Source organism: Sciurus carolinensis, chromosome 11 (assembly GCF_902686445.1).
Source record: "Sciurus carolinensis chromosome 11, mSciCar1.2, whole genome shotgun sequence".
NCBI classification, from domain to species: domain Eukaryota; kingdom Metazoa; phylum Chordata; class Mammalia; order Rodentia; family Sciuridae; genus Sciurus; species Sciurus carolinensis.
Genome location: NC_062223.1, coordinates 32,080,981 through 32,095,895, shown reverse-complemented (window position 1 = coordinate 32,095,895; position 14,915 = coordinate 32,080,981). Strand labels below are relative to the sequence as shown.

General features: G+C 37.7%; 1 protein-coding gene across 3 annotated transcripts in view; it reads right to left on the bottom strand.

The window, feature by feature from the left end:
- Celf1 (CUGBP Elav-like family member 1) overlaps positions 1-14,915 on the bottom strand; it is an 80,792-nt gene that overhangs the window by 38,315 nt on the left and 27,562 nt on the right. The gene's annotated exons all lie outside the window — the stretch shown is intronic.

Here is a 14,915-nt window from a genome sequence, read left to right as displayed (position 1 = left end):
CTCAGGACTCCAGATATGTAGCTTCTTTCCAAAGAAAAGTCCCTTTGTCACCACCACCACCACCACCACAACAAAAAAGGACTTCTCCCTTTCTCACTTTTTAAATACATAATACTTTAAAGCTAAACTGCATTTAAAATCTTAAAGTTAATATTAAAACACTATCAATTTAAAAGATGAAGAAGTGAAGTACTCAAAGGCTTAAAAAGATGTTTGCCCCCAAATGTCACAACAAAGAGCAAAAATAATGACTTAAGATTTATATGGTTGAATTTCAGGTAACCAAAAATCATTTTTAATATCTGCTTTGGGACGGGAGACTACAAAAAGCTGAAGGTCATATAATTCTTTTAGCAACTAAGAATTATATTATTTATTTTTTTTAAATTTTTATATACATTTTTAGTTGCTGATGGACCTTTATGTTTTACTTATTTTTTTATATGCGATGCTGAGGATTGAACCCAGTGCCTTGCACATGTTAGGCAAGTGCTCCACCACTGAGCCACAACCCCAACCCCCAAGAATTATGTTATTAATGTGGACAGGTCATACTCTTTTCCCAAAGCAATCCTTCTGAAAAGGTAGGTGCTAAGCATGAAATTCTTCAAAGGCAACTAACTTCCTGCCTCTGTAAATGCATCTTGGTGGCCCTATTGTGGTGGTAAACCACTGAAACCAAAAAGACTCAGAAGATGGGGAAGTTAATTGAAGGTAAAAAGCAAAGGAAGGAACCACAAAACCAAGTTTGCTTTATTTTTAAACATTATTGAACAGTCTTGCAAGGGAAGATTTTATAAAGCCACTCAAATTCCTACAAACTTCTATTTACAACTGCTGTTGGCTATTACTTCTGTCTGGCCCAAACCATAGACAACTACTCAAAGTCATCAAGGGCAATGTCTGCACTGGAAAGGAGTAAGAATTCTTAAAGACAAAGTCAGACCAAGAACTAACTAATGAGATAGACTCTCCCTGAAGCCAAGAATTTTTCTTGACTAGCATAAAACAGGTGGGTAAGCAGTTAAATGACTTTTCACATGGACCTGATTAGTTTCCAATTTTGGTAATAACGTAGTCATGCTTCCAATAACTGTAAGACAATATCTACACAAACAAAAAACTTGTAAAAGCATTATTTTGGACTACCTGTACCATCAAAAGTTATCAAGAGGACTGGGGGTATAGTTCAGTGGTAAAGCACTTGCCTAACATGATGATGCCCTGGGTTCCATCTCCAGTCCTGGGAAGAAGGGGGAGAAAGTTATTAAACAGGAACTGGAGGTGTAGCTCAGTGGTAGAGTCCCTGTTCAGCATGTGTGAGACCCTAAGTTCAATTCTCAGCATGTGCATGCTATTATTAAACTGTATTAACACACAGTTATTAAGAGAGAAAAAGAACTTTCATTTACTAATTCACAATATTTCATCAGATCCTTTGTCATTATTACCATTTAAGATGAGGACTACTCTAAGCAAGAAAATCTGCACGTGATCTGCCAGACAGTAGTCAGAGCCCACAATCTGTCTCTCTTGAGAAATATGGCCATCATGTAGGAGATACCAACTTTTATTGAGATTGTATGTCTGTCTTGATAGGGCTGAGTAGTAGTTACAGTGGAGGGTAGGTAGCAAATTACACTTCTACAAGTTAAGAGTTGTTCTGGAAGATTAGTAAAAAGCCATGGAAGCTGGGCATGGTGGTGCATGCCTGTAATCCCACAGATGTGGGAGGCTGAGACAGAAGGATCACAAGTTCAAGGCTAACCTCAGCAATTTAGCAAGGTAGGACCTAAGCAACTTAGCAAGACCCTGTCACAAAATAAAAATAAAAAGGGCTGGGGATGTGGCTCAGTGGTAAAGCACCCTTGGGTTCAATCTTCAGTAAAAAAAAAAAAAAAAAAAGAACAATTAACAATGGAAAGACCAGGAAAGTATGTTTCTCAATATGTTGCACTGAACAGTTTGTGAAACGTTGCCACTGTATGACTAGTTTTCATAGGCATCACTTCTTCCACCCTAAGAACCCAGACGCATATTGCATGCTGGTCAGGGAACCTCTCTAGGACACAGAAAGCAAAGAGGAGGCCTGGAGTTGTTGAGGAAGGCCAAATATGAAAGGGTAAAGGACACATGTTAGGTCCCACAGAACACAGTAGCCCTCAGGGGACTAGGAACACCCTTGTTGCCTAGCCAGAGGAGAGATATAAATGAATGCCTTTAAAAAGGGAAAGGGGTCCTGCATGGTAGTGACCACCTATAATCCCAGTAACTCAGGAGGCTGAGGCAGGAGGATCCCATGTTCAAAGCTAACCTCAGCAACTTAGCATCTTAGTGAGACCGCTTCTCAAGATAAAAATACAAACAGTTGGGGATGTAGCTCAGTGGTAAAGCTTCCCTGGGTTCAATCCCCAATACCTAAAGGGGAACAGGGGTTGAGAGTGTGGCTCAGAGGCAAAGTGTCTGCTTAGCATGCACTGCAACAAAGGCCCCAGGTTTGATCCTATGCACCTCAACAACAAAACCCACATAAATAGGATATTAACAGGTCTTACTAAGTTGCTGAGGCTGCCCTCAAACTTGAGATCCTCCTGCCTCAGCCTCCTGGTTAACTGGTGTGCACCACCACAACCAACTCCAAAGATTTTTTTAAAGGAAAACTCACACACAAAAAGAATGAACAATACTGAATTCCTCCACAATGGCCCTTGTCACCTGGAAGATAATTGTAGGTGTGGTCTAAAACACTAGAAGGTATTTTCTTTAAAAGTTTTATCTCTCCAGTTTTGCTTTACCTACATTCTGTTGCCTATTCTGTGAGAAAACAGAAATGCTTTAGGTAAAAAACGAAAGCTGAATGGAAATGAAAAGCTTTAGGTTTGAGGGGTTTTTTTTACATCTTTCCTTTCACTTCTATGGAGAACTGAATTACATTTGTGCTTCATTTTCTTTTTTTCTTTTTTTCTTTTTTACAGACTGCATTTTGATTCATTATACACAAATGGGTTACATCATTTCATTTCTATGGTTGTGCACAATGTAGATTCATACCATTTGTGTAATCATACATGTACATACACAATGGAATATTATTCAGTCATAAATAATAATAATATTACGGCATTTGCAGATAAATGGATAGAACTGGAGAATATCACGCTAAGTGAAATAAGCCAAACCCAAAAAACCAAAGGTCAAATGTTTTCCCTGATAAGTGAATGATGATATATAATGTGGGTGGAGGTTGAGAAGAATGGAGGAACATTAGATTAGAGGGAAATGGGGGGGTGGTACGAAAAATGGTGGAGTGACACAGACACCATTGCCCTATGTGCTTTATTTTCCATGAAGTCCCACAGATGTCTGTTTCTATTAACATTATCTCCACCTTCCTGTGTCACCATGCAAAAGTGGAGAGGCAGGAGGACCAAGAGTTCAAAGCCAACCTTAGCAACTTAGCTAGGCCCTAAGCAGCTTAGTGAGATCCTGTATCAAAATAAAACAGGGCTGGGGATATAACTCAGTTCAAGAGTGCTTGCCTGTCAAGTACAAGGCCGAGTTCAATCTTCAGCACCGCAAAAATAAACAAACAAGTAAATAAACAAATGAATGAATAAATAAATGGGCTGCAGATGTGGCTCAGTGGTTAAGCATCCATGGGTTCAATCCCCAGTACCAAACCCCCCCTTTCTTTCCGTGTACTTGCTCTTTACTCAGCTAGTCTATTTCCATGATTAAATTTGGGTCTTTTTAGTTTTTGATGGACAAAATACCTTTATTTATTTATTTTTATGTGGTGCTGAGGATCGATCCTGGTATCTCACACACACAAGGCAAGCACTCCAACACTGAGCTACAACCTCAGCCCCAAGTTTGAGGTTTTGATATCTTTACTGACTAATGAGTCATCTGTGTGTCCTCTCCATGACCCTAGTAAGAAAGTTTATAAACAGATCTTAATCTCAGTCTCCCCCACACTGCTCAGTACACTGAACCTGTCTGTAGTGGCAACAATGTTTTTTCTCAGTTTTTCTTTCTTTAAAAGTTGTGGATAAAATATACACACACAAACACACCATGAAATTTACCACCATAAACACTTTTAAATATGTAGTTCAATAATGTTAAGTATAATCACATTGTTGTGCAATGCGGCAACAATTTCTAAAGCATTTTTTCATAGAGTCTTAACCTGATACTCTCAGATCTCTTTGGAGTACAAAGAGGTCTCCAACTCTATCTACTCTACACTAAACAGTGTGAAGATGGACACTAAGGTTTGGCGGGGATGGGGCAGGGATCCACAGCTCTCTTAGGAGCTCATGACCAATGTTAGAATTGTCCCCTTGATTCCCTCCCTTCCCTAGAGTATAGGACTAGGCTAGACTATCACTAAATCATCTAAAAATATAATTATGTTTTATTTGGACAGATTTCAAAGTTATTCTATTTGAGTCCCTACAAGATACATGACACACTTGGAAAAGACTCAGTATTAACCTCAGTTTGAAACTTTTGTTAATGAAATAAATTTAAACTGTTACCATTTTATAAATTAGCAACAAGTTTATTCTTTTATATATATATCCCCAGAACACCAGGAATAAAGATAACACACATATCAGACCTTCAACTGTTGAACTAATACTAACCCCGAAGCTTATTCCTAAAGTTTCCAAGACATTGGCTTTTTCTTTTGTGTTTTTTGTTTGTTTGTTTGTTTGTTTGTTTGAGATAGGGCTTTGCTATGTGGCCTATGGTCCAGGCTGAACTTGAATTTCTAAGCTCAAGAGATCCTCCTGTCAAAGATTTTCAAATAGCTACACCTATTTAACCTCTAAGTTCTAAGGCAGGAGAATCCTTAAGTTCAAAACCAGCCTGGGTAACTTTGCAAGACCCTGTTTCAAGATAAAATTTACAAAGGTTTGAGATGTAATTCAGTGGTAGAGCACCTGGATTCAACCCCCCAGTATTGTAAAAAAAAAAAAAAAAAAAAAAAAAAAAAAGCAGGTGAGGGGCACTGGGGTTGTAGCTCAGCGGTAGAGCACTTGCCTAGCATGTGTGAAGCACTGGATTCAATTCTCAGCACCACATATAAATAAGTAAAATAAATGTCCATTGACGACTTAAAAAAAAAAAAAAAAAAAAAAAGGCAGGTAAGGGGGTTGGGGTGGGCTGAGGGTACAGCTCACGGGTACAGAGTTTTCCTAGCACGTGTACAGCCCTACTATAAACAAATGTTTAAAACAAAGTGCTGTCGCCTTCACTGGTAGAGATTAAACCTAGAGCCTCAAGCTAAGCAGAGTTCTACCAATGACCTATCCCTCCAGTATTTTTTATTTATTTATTTGGGGGCAGGTACTAGGGATTGAATTCAGGGGTACTTTACCACTAAGCTACATCCCAGTTTTTTTTACTTTGAGACAGGGTATCACCAAATTGCTCAAGGCCTCTCTAAATTGCTGAGGCTGATCTCAAACTTGTGATCCTCCTGCCTCGACCTCCTGAATTGCTGGTGCCACCAAGCCTGCCCTATTTTTTATAGAGAAACACATTCTGTGTTATTTCCTAACAGAATCTTTCTTTTCTTTTTGGTACTAGGGATTGAACCCAAAGGTTTTAAACCACCGATCCACCTTCCCAGTCCTTTTTTTCCCCCAAAGACAGGACTTTGCTAAATTGCTAAAGGGCTGGTTTCGAACTCCTGAACCTTCTGCCTTAGTCTCCCAAGTTGCAGGGATTACAAGTGTGAACCACGGAGCCTGGCTCCTACCAGAATCTTTCTATGCATGTATTAAGATACATACATAAGCTGGGTGCTGAGGCACACGCCTATAATCCCAGTGGCTCTGGAGGCTGAGACAGAAGGATTGCAAGTTCAAAGACAGCCTCAGCAAAAGTGAGGTGCTAAGCAACTTGGTGAGACCCTATCTCTAAATAAAATACAAAGTAGCGCTGGGGTTGTGGCTCGGTGGTTGAATGCCCCTGAGTCAATCCCTGGTACCAAAAAAACAAATATACAGAATTATTACCAAATTTGGCATCATACTCTATATAATATTACTTTCTCACTTTATAAACATTTTTTTTGTAAGAAGCCCATATTTAAGGATCAGAGCCAAAATTAGCTTAAAGCTTGATTTGCAATTAATATCCTTACCTATGTGTCACAATCAATAACACTATTTCTTAAAGCAACATAATTATTAAATCTCCTGAGTTTTATGAACTGTTCCACTAAAGTTGAATGGGGCTGGGTGAGTTGTACTTTTTATTCTCATCCTTCTTCATCCCTGATCTGTTATCTTCTATTTCATTATATGATATTTCCATATGACTATAACTGTATCTAAATAAAAGATCATATCCACCTTTGAGGCACCATTTTGGATATGCTCAGATGAAGTAGACAGGGAATGCAAAATATATTTTTAAAAATTTCTTTTCCTACTTTTTCCAAAGTGCCCATACCCTCAAAGTAATTCTCAAATCCTTAATAAGCAGTTCCTTTCCTCCCCCATTCAATTCCTGGCTAGATTAAGGGTGGCAGAAGAGGAAGACAAAAGCAATGTCCTTCTTTCTATATAGCTCCTTGTTTCCTTCCCACAGCAGCACTATTGGTGCTGAGCAACAAATTGCTGGTCATAGCAGTAGCAATTTATAAGTGGTAGCCAAGCTAATGTGCAGTTATCTCTGGATAGAACTCTGAATAGAATGTATCTTTCTAGTTTGGACCTAATGTTCCAGGTATAGAAGGAGTAGGAGCTCTATACTTGCTTCAAAGGAGCAAAGTCCAATATCCAGTACTGGGGAAAACAAAATTGAGGGCTCTAAAGTCACAGAGGAACTGTGACACCAAACAGGGTACTTAATCTAAACACGAGATCAGTTATTTAACTCTCCCATGATATTCATGTGCCACTTGCTCAAATTTGGCATGTTTTAAGGCCACCAATTCCTCCTCAGCTTCACTGCCCTGCCAGAAGGCCAAATCTGTCTCATCTAGTGAGTCACTACTGCTCCTCTCTCCAAATGCATTTTGATTTCAGCCCACTTGTGCAGCTCATCAGGGCTGCACCATATGTTAGTACCATGTAGGCAGAATGTGACTAATTTTTTTTTTCTAAAACACTGTCAGAGTTACTTTTAAAATTACCTTACAATCTTGATGCCTCTGAAGAGTCATTATCACACATAACCTTCTAGAAATTACTTTATAATTATTTTTCTGAGTGCTCAAGGGGTTCTTCAGTATTTCCACTTCAATTTTCCAGATAAGGGAACCACAGTGAAGAGAATGGATTAAGTGACCCCAATTCCACAACTAATAACTGGGACTTGGACTTTCATGAGTCATAGTGCTTTATATTTGGTAAAATAAGGCACAGTTTATAAAATATTTTTTTATTTGGAAATTCAAAATATATGTATATATATTTATATATTTTTATTTACACACATATATGCGTGTGTGTGTGTGTATTTATTTATTTATTTATTTATTTATTTATTTATTTATTTATTTATTTTCAGTAGGGACTGAACCTAAGGGTACTTTACATCCATCCCCAGTCCTTTTGAGACAAGGTCTCACTAAGCTGCTAGGGCTGTGTTGAACTTGAGAGACCCTGCCTCAGTCTCCCAAAATAGCTTGGATTATAGGTATTCACCACTTTGCTCAATTTTTGCTTTTTAAGGTGATTAGTAAACTTTAGATATAGCAGCTACCTGCAACTTATAGGTTAATTCTGATGACCAAATGGTTTCATGATATCTGCCTGAGTAGCTTAGGTAAAAAGAACTGAACTACCCACAGACTCTACAAATTTTTCTAATTGATAGAAAGCAGAATGAATCGGACATAATTTTCTTATGCTCATTTATGAATACACAATTAGTGTAACCACACCATGTACAACCACAAGAACGGAAAGTTATAATCCATGTATGTAATATGTCAAAATATATCCTACTGTCATGTGTAAGTAAAAAGAACAAATAGAAAATTAACAACAACAAAAAAGTTTAACTATCCAGATACTTCAGGTCCTGTGCTCATTCTAGTAACTGTTTACAAGGTGGAAGTTTGGCATTAAGTGTTGCATTAAGACCTCCCACTCTACTAATAATATTCTTCAATGGATAGTATCACTTGCAAAATATAAAAAGTAAGTATCCTTTAATATTGAATACTGAACATGCCCTTTGTTTTTAAAATATTTTTTAGATGTTGACATTTATTTTATTCATTTATTTATATGTGGTGTTGAGAATTGAATCCAGTGCCTCACACATGCTAGGCAAGTGCTGTACCACTGAGTCACAACCCCAGCCCCATTCTTTGTTTTTTTAAAAAAATTTTTAGTTGTAGATGGACATATCTTTATTTTTTCATTTTTATGTGGTGCTGAGGATTGAACCCAGTGCCTCCCATGTGCTAGGCAAGCGCTCTACCACTGAGCTACAGCCCCAGCCTCTGAACATGCCCTCTGAATACAGCAATTCCAGTTCTAAAAATACAGCCTACAACTAAATCTGTATATAACATAAACAAGGAATGCAAAGGGGCATTCATAAGAACAGAGTTTATAATAGCAAAACCAAGAAAAACATGCCTATATGCTGGAGATTAAATAAATTATAACCATATAACAGAACACTCTGTACCTATTAAAGACAATATGGCAGTTGACTGATCAGGGGTATCTGTACATAAGAAAGGAATCATACAAGGCTTATATAAGAACAGAATAGCCTTGGGAAGGATAAAGAAATAATTGCACAGCAGTTGTATATGTAAAATACTGGTTGAATTTTTTACATATGGATGTTATCTATTCTACAGAATTTCTTAAAACTCTTGAAACTACAAAGCATAAAGTAAAAACAACAACAAAAAACAACTCCCCACTTCAACTTGTGCTCTGTTCCAAAACGAGCATTTTGTTTTTGTAATTTTCTTTCTTCCTATGCTTTAAATGTTTTTGTGGAACAGCCACTGATGACCAAATGAACCAGCAATGTATTACATGTGAGCTAGATAATTACATCATACCATTTGAAATTACCCCAGCAACTCAACTGATGTTCATGCAGCTCGGACGGCAAACCTTGTGTCTGGCCTATTTATAAAGTTTAGGGCTATTTTCAATCACTCAGCTGCATATCTGTGTGTACATTTTCTTCAATCAACCTTTCCTGCCAAGGCAGAGTGCAACATTAGCTGGATTCCAGTAAGGAAGGCGAGGGACAGGGTGAGATAATATGTCAAAACAAGTTCTATAAATACAGCTTTTGGCCTAGTATCTCAAAAAGGAATCAAAACAGCTTCGAGCTTAAAGAGAAAAAATCCTACAGTCCTGCAATATCTTATTTGACAGTTCTGGAGAAGAGGCCCAGGATCTGGAATCTTGTTTCTTTCTCACACTGTATCTCCTCTCCCTCTCCCTAATCTCAGAGGGAGGTTTAGATCCAATTGCAGACTTTATCACTCCAAGTCCGAATCTCCCCTGCCTCTTTCCTTATCTTACCCCCATACTACCCAACATAGCAATATCTCACTAAGCTCAGTCACCTCTTAGGAAGACATGACCAACACAGACAATACATAACAGTCCTTCCACAGCACCTAGCATCTGTCTAACTTCTATTATCTCCAAAACCCTTAACCAAGCAGCCAAGAATCTTGCCTGTACCATCTGCCCCAACCTCACCCCAAACACATGGTCACTCAAGCAGGATGTATCCATATGGTCTTATCTCAGGAGGTTTGTCCCGTTGTGTTGAAAAACAGGAAACTTCATTCAGTCTCTTTATGTTCTTTATTATTCAAAACCAAAAATGAAAAAGAGAGATGACTTTTCTGTGAAGGTACTTTTTGAAACAGGTTTTTGTCAGAAAGTAAAAAAATATGCCTCTGGTTTCAGCCAATCAGGGAGTATGCTAAGTATAGCGTGAATGATTCCCAAGGATGAATTCTAAGTATCCATACAGTACCATATTTTAAAAAGGTGACTTCAGCCAGACACGGTGGCACACTCCTGTAATCCCAGTGGCTGGGGAAATTGAGCCAAGAGGATTCCAAGTTCAAAGCCAGGCTCAGCAATTTAGAAAGGACCTATGCAACTTAGCAAGACACTATCTCAAAAAATAAAAAGTAATGGGGATGTGGGTCGGTGATGTAAGTGCCCCTGGGTTCAATCCCAAGTAACCAGAAAAAAAAAACAAAAAGTGACTTCAATTATCATGCTTTCATTATTCTCCATTTTGCTCATAAAAGAGCTGCTCACATTTAAATACCCACTCAAATGACCTCCATCTCCTCCTTTAAATCACTCCTAAAAATAGTCTTAACTGTTTCACAAATTGAACTTGTCGGTGCTTTGATTTCATTTTTACAAAAACAAGAAGCTATTCAGAAAATGGAAGATCAACCAAAAAAATCCACATTTTAAAAAAATATTTACTATACACAGACCTAAAGAGGATATATACACACACACACACAAAGTCCAATTCCTGTCCTTATAGAATTTATGATCTTAGCCAGGCGCAGTGGCCCATGCCTGTAATCCCAGCAGCTCAGGAGGCTGAAACAGAAGGACTGTCAGTTCAAAGCCAGTCTCAGCAACTCAGCAAGACTCTGTCTCTAAATAAAATATTTAAAAGGGCAGAGGATGTGGCCCAGTGGTTAAGCGCCTCGGGTTCAATCCCAGGAACAAAAACAAAACAAGAAGTTTATGATGGTGTCAGGCTCCATGGTGCATGCCTGTAATCCCAGTGGCTTGAGAGGCTGAGGCTGGAGGATCACAAGTTTAAAGTCAATCTCAGTAATTTAGGGAGACCCTGTCACAAAATAAAAAAATTAAAAGAGCTAGGGATGTGGTTCGGTGATTAAGTAAACCTTGGTTCAATCACCAGTATAAAAGGAAAAAAAAAAAAAAAAAAAAGAAAACCATCTTATAACCATCTTATGATCTTGTTCAGAAAATAAAACTTGCACTATAAACAAAAACATAAGATAGTATACATCCAAGGGAAAGTGTTGCTATAAATTTGGGACTTACAGAATGACAGGAGAGAAGGTTCTTATTTCTCTGTCTAAATCAAATTTTTGTGTTATTTGATTATACTGCCCATGATAGAATATTTTTTGTTACCCTCCACTGAAATTACATAGCCTACCAATAATTCTCCCATCATCGTTTATTTTGAACAGATCTCCCTGTTATCCACACTCATACATAATATGTAATAGCTCACAGATTAGGCAAGACTGACTAGTCCTACCTTCCCAAGCTCCCCCACAAAGGCATCTCCAGAAGATGTGAGGCACAGAGAACAAGAGTAAAGAAGCTAAAATTAATTCAGCTTTCATTATCTTTAGTAAATAGTCTGATCCCACTAGGGATAAACTAGTAACTCAGAGAGTGTTCCACAAACTTGCTATTTAGCATGTTGCTTTATATCATCAATAAAAGAATTAGCATAGTTGACGGTGACCTGCAAAACCAAAATCATGCATTTGTTTTTACAGGGAAATTCTAAAGTGAAACTGGGTTAGAATTATTGATAATTCAGTAAATTCCAAATGTGTTCATCAAACAGACAAATATTTACTGCAAGTCTATGAGGTACCCAACCCCAAATTTTGGAATCATATTGCTTTCCAATACCTGTTTTAAATCTCGGCAGCCAGATAACTTGGGCAAATTATTAAACTTCACATCTGCTTTTGTGTGAAAAATGGTTACAGTTACAGAAAGAATACTCACCACACAGGGTGTTTCTTAGAATTAAAGGATTTATAAGAGTAAAGAACGTTTAGAACACTGCCTGGCACACAGAAAGTACTCAATAAACATTTGTTATCATTATAATTCAAGGCAGTAAGCTTGGTACCTATGATGGGAAAGTATGAGTCCCAAAGAAGAGTTTTGCTTTTGTTTTTAATATTTTTAGTTGTAGATAGACACAGTACCGTTATCTTATTTATTTATTTTTATGTGGTGCTGAGAATCAAACCCAGTGCCTCACATATGCTAGGCAAGCTCTCCACGACTGAGCCACAACCCCAGCCTGAGTTTTATTTTTGAAACAACGATTATATCTCTTCAAAATGGGACCCTAAGATTTCAGGCAAGTATTTCCTAAAGGAGGTAATAAAGTAATGACCGTATGACAGATCAACCTCCAACAGGGTTTTTTTAGTACCCACTGTAAATAAATATAAAGAACTTTTCATTATGGAATACTGAACCAACTGTTCTAAAAATATTCATTTATAAACATTTATTTATTCCCTTCATCATACCATAAAAAATCTATATGTTTTCAAAATGGATACAATAGAAAAACAAACTAATAAAATGAGGCCATGAAATTACAAATTTTGAAAAAGGTCAAGAACAAAGGGAAAGCATGTGCTAGCCACAGTGTCATTTGCTGAGCTTGAGCTACAAAATCAAAGGGCTGTCATTCAATTTAATCATCAATGACCTATGTAGGACATATAATATTCATAGCATAGAGTCAAGTACTAAGAACAGTCAAGAAGATGAAGCTGATACAACATCACACTCAACAATTTTATTAAGTCTTAAGGAGATGCTAGGCATGGTGGCACACAACTATAATTCCAGCTATTTGGGGGGATGAGGCAGGAGGATCCCAAGTCAGAGGTCAGCCTGGTCAACCTGTTTCAAAATAAAAATAAAAAGGGCTGGGAATGTAGCTCAGTATTTGCCTAGCATGCATGAGGCCCTGAGTTCAGTCCCCAGCACCAGAAGGGGGAAAAAAGATTTAAGTGTGCAGAATCCATCCATCCCAAGCTCAGGGGGCACAAATACACAAATATCCTAGATAGTTTCCCAACATGTTCTCCATAAAACTTACAAAGAAAAAAAAAAAAAAAAAAAAAACTCAAATTCTTAAGATATAAGTGGCCTATTAAGTATTTACTTAATATTTTTACCAGCAAATTAATTATTTGGAATTTTGACATATTCTTTTTGCCTCTTGTTGTAGGTAACCATAACCATATCCTAGACCCTAAAACACATAAGTCTGAAGCCAACAATAGGCAAGTTACAGAATTAGATTCCTAATTGTTTCTCAGAGCCAGAATACAGCAACAAGTAATCCCACGGAACCCCATAACCATATCACACAGCCACAAGACCTGCCTCAGTGAAGGTGCTTTTCCAGCATTTAAAGTCCTTTCTTCTCATTAACCACCAGAGTTACCAACATGTCTCATCCCCACTCGGTTGACAAGTTCTATTCCACTCTGCATGCTTGTGACTCATGGGGATGGAGGAGGGGAGTAAAAGGAAACTAAAACAAGCAAACTTGACTTCAGAATTAAATGGATAGAGTAAAGAATTCGTATCTATTTAATTAGAAAAGTGTACAAGACAAGAACGTATCCTTTTAAGACATAGAAACTGTTAACATAATATTATTTGAAAATAGCCTAAAATATGTCTGTCATATCCCCTACTACTCCTTAAATAGGAGACAAAAGGCAATACAAGGCCTTTATAAGGTCAAACTTAACAAGGCATCCTGAACTGGAGCAAACAGCACAGGATACTACAAAGTCCAAAGGAACAGGGTATTCCCCACCATTCCCTTCCCAGAGAAGGGCCCAGTCAATAGCCTCTACTACATGTACCCTCTTTCCAAAAAAAAAAAAAAAGGAAGTGCACTAAATCATTTCTTAAGAAACCTTCTTAATGAGGTTTCTCAAATTTTTTTTTTGACTCAGGTTTTATATCATGAAATTTGTATGTAAGGAATTCAGTTCCACCCCAAGAGCTGATTATTTGTGAACTGTTTAAAAACAAACAAACAACTTTCATTTCAGTGAGATGATTTCTAAGGGAACCCAAAGACCATTTCTGACTCTATATTTACCAGCATGGCACCCTCTCCCTAGGATGTTATTTTGTTAAAACAATACAAATCTCACCACTCCACCCCATCCCTAAGATTCTGAAACATTCTCTATGATTCATAATTGACAAATCTAAACAAAACAAAACAAGACAAACAGATCACCTCTTTCACTTGAAAACCTCAGTCCTCCACAGAAATGTACACAGACAGACAGATGGACGCACATAAGAACACAAACTGTGAGCCCTGGCTGAGTCCTGAGCAGGTCTGAGGCAGTGTGGGTGCACAGGGCAACTGCACGGCCTAGCTAGTGGGCTGCTCCTGCTGTTGCTGTACAAATATAGAAAGCTGAAAAGTGGAACAGCAGCTTCAGCAGAACAGACTCTGCTCCATGCTCAGAGGGAGGAGCAGGGAACAAACAGCTTTTCCCATACATGGTTACTAAAAGGGGGCCATTAGTGGAAGACCTATTATCTCACACACATGCATTCTATTCACATGCCCTGGATAAAAAGCAGAAACACATAGGCCGGTACTTGAAGGAAGATTTGAAAGAATCTATTTCAAAGAACATCTCAATAATTTCAATCACTTACAACAAGAATTCCTCAGCCATGGGAAATGGAAAAGACACTATGAAAAACTTGACTAGATCAGATTCTTACTAGATCAGCAATAGCCATGAGGATCCATTTTTCATTTAAATCCTACAATTTAATGTGCAAAAAACCAGGTTATTCCCCATTTGTATGAACAATCCTAACCTTCACTGATCCTTTGCTGCCTCCAGAATGAAGGTCTCATTCCAACTTCAGAATGTTTTGGGACCCCTTCCTCCCAGTTGATACAAGTTAAAATAAATTTTGATACAACTTTTAAAATGATTTCCCAAGATGCTGGCTTATATAATCAAAAGTCAATAATGTATGTCACAAATTATTTTATTTAGAACAATTTATGAATTTCATCTCAATGAGAAATATATGAAAAGGTACCAATCTAAATTCTGACCAGAG